The following is a 4,673-nucleotide window of genomic DNA, read 5'->3' as shown; positions in this document are numbered from 1 at the left end:
CATTGTGGAGCATGTTTTGTTCATTGTAGGGCCAACATGACCTATCTTGGCTATCTCCCAACAAGTATACTAAGAGTCCACCATACTCTTGAAAGAGTTTGCCATGAAAGGTTAATTCTTATCAAATACGGAGTAAATCAATCATGTTTCTACCATGGATGTTTGTTTGACCAAACCTTTCTAGATGCCAGAAAGTTAAGGCCCAAGTGTATTTCTATTAGAACCAACATCATAATAAAGTGGCATGAAAAGAACATGACTTAAGAAATGTACTTTACTTCTAAATCTCTTGAAAATAATGCATTTTATCACTTTAATTGTTGGGCAAATTCTCCTATGAGATCAAATATTACAATTTTCATCATAAGTAACTCTTCAACTCTTAATGTTACATTTTAATTTAAAAGCATCACATTTTTCGTCATAAGTATTATATTTTATTTCACAAGAAACAATTAAACAATTTATCTTTTTCATAAATAACTATTTAACCCTAAATATTACATTTTGATACAAATAATTTATTATTAATTAGTATTATATTTCCTAGCATTGATGGGTAGAAATTCAACAGTGTTCACTAACAAAATAGTAGGGATAAAGATTAAAGATAACCTAATAAAGAGTGCACCACAAGAAGATAAAAGTTAATTTTAAATATTTTGTAAAATTGTTTTATATGTCTCAACATATAATTCATCTTCTCAAAATCTATAGTTATTCCCAAAAAAAAAATTATTCTTCTCCTAACATGTTTCGACACAAAAGAATCCTATGTCCAACAGATTTAATAAAATAAAAATAAAAGTAAAAAGGAAAAAGTGTCAAATAGACCCTCGAACTTTACCTAAAAAGGTTAATTTAGACCTTTGAACTTTTTAAAGTTGCAATTAAACTCATCAACATTTCATTTTAGTGTAATGAAGTCCAAAAATCAATTAGTTACTTGCTATTACAGGTCACTAGGATTTCGGTCAATGTTCTGACAACCTCCGACTAACTCCAACAACAACATATCGACCGACGACAGTTCTACGGTCTGATGGATCTCAGCGTTGCATTATGCTTACTTCCCAAGGGGTTACCTATCCTGTGCTGTGATGGCTGTGTAAGTCAAGCACGCTTAACCACAGAGTTCTTTGGCTATCTGGTTGTCATATTCTACTTAAAACCAATTGGTGATAAGTAGGTGTACATAACTATTTAACAACATCCCTCCGTATGGTAAGCCACAGTGTCACATCTTGAATTGAGTAGGGACTGAACTCAGCCAACCAAACCGACATCCAACAATCTCCCAACCACAACGCCACGTCTCGAATCGAGCAGTGGCTGAACTCGGCCAACCCGGCCAAAGCCCAACAATCTCCCTCCGAGTACCTATGTGGTTATCATATCATACTTAAAACCAATTGGTGATAACTAATAAGGTGGTGTACATTAACCATTTAACAACATCCTCCATGGTAAGCCACAGTGTCACATCTCAAATTATGCAGGGGCTGAACTTGGCCAACTCGACTGACAGCGCCACGTCTCGAATCGAGCAGTGGCTAAACTCGGCCAAAGCGCAACAATCTCCCTCCATTGCAACCTTTGAACACCAGGTCCAGTTGCGCCTGACTCGATCCTTAGCTCCAATACCAATTGATCGATCTAAACACTACATTATGCTTACTTCCCAGGAGGTCACCCATCCTATGATTGCTGTAAGTCAAGTATACTTAACCACAAAGTTCATTGTGTATCTAGTTGCCATATCCTACTTAAAACCAATTGGTGATAAACAGGTGGGCATTAACCATTTAACCACATCCCTCCATGGTAAGCCACAACGTTATGTCACGAATCGAGTAGGGGTTGAACTCGACCAACACGGTCGACGGTCGATTTTGAATTAACAGAAATGGCAACTAGGTTACCTTCTTTGAGAAAACAAGTGGTTGCCTTCTCCGGTGCCTTATCCAGTGAGAAGGCAACAGGCAGCCACTGGGTTGCCTTCTCACGGTGAGAAGGCAATGGTTGCTTTCTCTAGTGAGAAGGCAACCACCGTGGTTGCCTTCTCCGTTAATTCAAAATCGATCGGTGACCTAGAATGGTCGTCGGTTAATTTGTTGCTAGAAATGTCACCGGAGTTTGCCATAATGTTGACTGGAACTCTAGTGACATGTAATAGCAGGTCATTAATTAATTTTAGGCTTTATTGCACTAAAATGAGATGTTGATTGTTTTACAACTTTAAAAGTTTAGGGTCCTAATTGATTTTTTAGATAAAAATTGACGGCCTATTTGACCCTTTATAAAATTTAATAAGAACGTATGCCAAATTTTAAAGGTCAATTGTATCCATATGTTTGACTTAATTTACAAAATAATCAGAGCAACCACAATAGTGTTTTTTTCTCGGTTTTTTAAGAAGAAAAAATCAACCTATGATTTTTTTACTAATAAGAGAGGTGACTTTTGTGGATTTTTATTCCTACAAATGTAATTTTTTTGTGGGCCCCAGGTTTTGAACAGAAAGGGGAAAAGTAAGATTGTAGGTACGCGAAATACGCAACCTACTACGCCTAGCTGATGCGCGCGTAAATAGGCTATTTTTAATTTTTTATTGTCATTTGTTCCTTTTTCCTTGCTTTCCTCTCTCCTCTTCCCTATCTCTCCTACATACATATAGGACTGAGTAAGACTCGACCAACCCGAAGAACCAGCCCAACCCGAGAACAGACTCACCGTTGTTTAACTTCAATCAAATCCAAAATTGCTAACTCGATCTGATGAGAAGAAATAGCCGAGTATTTGAAATCGGGTTGGGGGCATTTAATGCTACCTGAACCCATCCGAAAATTTGATGTAGCATTAGGGTTTGTGTACTGCATATACATTCGACGTCGTGTTAGTGTAATATATATATTTCGAAGTTAAGTCTGTTAAGCTGAAACCCTCATTTGCGCAGTCGCCCTCTTAACCTCTTCTAGAGAATTCTCTCGTTCTCTTAATCTCTCTTCTCTCTTTGCTCTCTGGTTTGAGACTTTGAGACTATTCTCTCATCTTTGTCTCAGACTCTTTTTAGATTACTCTCTCATTCTCTCGTTCTCTTTTCTGCCCTTCTCAGTTCTCACTTCTCAGAGTCCTATTAGTCTCCGGTGGAAGCCTTGGTCCCTGAATCTGTGAATTAGTTATTGTGAGAGTGAGACACAGAGACAATGACATGTGGACTCTAGACAGTTAGCCGTGGCTGTGGATTGCAGTTTACTGGCTAGGAATCGAAGCCCTTTGTTCTCGGGGTATTATTTTTTAGAAACGAAGTAATTGCTAAACCCTAATTTACTTTTTTATTATTTTGTGAATATGTGATAGAGTGATATTTGATATCTATATCTTTGGTTTTTTTTTTCTGAAAATTAAATACTAGGGTTTTGATATTGATATACTAGGATTTTTTTAATTATATTTCGGAAGTTCCAGTTTGCACTTTGCATGTCCCTTGACTCTAATTTTGAGAAATTATACCCCTATGTTCCAGTTTTTTATTTACTTATTTTCCAGTTTAGTGGAAGCCCTAACCCCTAAGTGTGAAATCCATATAAATGAATAAATGATGAGCGTTATAAAGTAAGGCTATTTGCATACTTTGCTTAAATCTGGAATGCCTGATTATGAATTTCTTTGTGTTATTGTATGTTGATTATGTAATTTATTTGCAACTCTGAATGTTTAATCAGTTTATGATGTTTGGTTAATGGATATATGTCCCTTAAAGGCTTAAAGGCTTAAAGGCTTAATAAATTGCCCTTGATTTGATGGAAGCCCTAGCCCCTAAGTGTGAAATCCATATAAATGATGAGCATTTTAAAGTATATGTTTGCATACTTTTGCTTCAATGCTTGATTATGGATTTCTTTGTGTTTTGTAATTTGCAAGTGTGGAACTGTGCAAGTTTATGGATATGTGACCCTTAAATGTCTTATGGAATCTGCAATTCTGCATACATGATGAAATGTGCAATTAATTGAACTATGTTTAATTGTTTATGAATGATGAAATTGTTAGGAACATACTGTGATAGGTTTTGATGATACCAAATGTAATGTTCAATCCCCTAAGTCTCGATAGATAGGAAATATATGTAAGTTCGACAAGTAAACTAAGAGCGAAAATACAACCGGGTAATTGAGCTCAACTCGAAAATTATTTAAGCTTAAGGTGAACTTGTTTGAACATCTTAGAAGTTTCGTGTTGTAAGCTTATAGATAGATCAGAAGAAGGCACGAAACATCACTGGAGGAATAAGGGTCTGCGAGACATCAACTAAGTCTCGAGACATAAGTAGAGTTCGAGAGGTGGAATCTCTCGAAACATCAATCCAGTTCGAGACATGAGATCGAGACATCAAGTAGTCGAGACATCAATTTTTGGTCTCGATAGACTAGCACTTCTCCAATGAACTGAACGCCAGTTAACACGCATAGATAAAGTAATCTAAGTTTGGAGAAAAAGAATATCATGGAGATAAAATATTAAGGAGGTGCTGACAGAGTATTATGGGAAAATAGAACAGCCGGAAGTGGATGCCACGTCAGAACTCCACAACCAACGGATAGAAGATGCACCAATCAGAGGTCGGTCTTATTCCCTAAAACGAGGATCAATCGGAATATAAAAAGAGTAAC

Source organism: Ipomoea triloba, chromosome 1 (genome assembly GCF_003576645.1).
Source record: "Ipomoea triloba cultivar NCNSP0323 chromosome 1, ASM357664v1".
Classification (NCBI taxonomy): domain Eukaryota; kingdom Viridiplantae; phylum Streptophyta; class Magnoliopsida; order Solanales; family Convolvulaceae; genus Ipomoea; species Ipomoea triloba.
Note: the sequence above shows the minus strand (reverse complement) of the source record.